Source organism: Callithrix jacchus, chromosome 15 (genome assembly GCF_049354715.1).
Source record: "Callithrix jacchus isolate 240 chromosome 15, calJac240_pri, whole genome shotgun sequence".
Taxonomy (NCBI): Eukaryota; Metazoa; Chordata; class Mammalia; order Primates; family Cebidae; genus Callithrix; species Callithrix jacchus.
This window is the reverse complement of record NC_133516.1, coordinates 99,344,226-99,344,608: the sequence shown is the minus strand read 5'-3', so window position 1 is coordinate 99,344,608 and position 383 is coordinate 99,344,226.

Below are 383 nucleotides of genomic sequence, written 5' to 3'. Positions count from 1 at the left end.
AAGAATAAACATTGAATTCGGCTGTAAGTTTCTCAGAGAGCAAAGTCTAAGGTACATTTGATTAGCTACCTGTGACAGACCAACGAAATGAATCACGTGATCACCAGGGGCTCCCTCCTTCATACTAAGCCCCACCCAGATCTGAGTCAACACAGATCTGAAAAGTCTAGAAATTAGAAGATGCAGTTTCAGATAATGTCCTGAAACAGCCAAGCACCGACCTGTGGGAGCAGTGGGACTCTGGTTTCCATGCTATGGTGTCCGTTTCACCATCACGTGACGCAGAGAACTTCCTGAGGTGGGACTGCATGTGACCTGTCTAGTTTGCTGCAGATTTGTAAAGAAAATTGTGTAGCTGGTTGCAGTGGGTTCCGTGAGAAAGA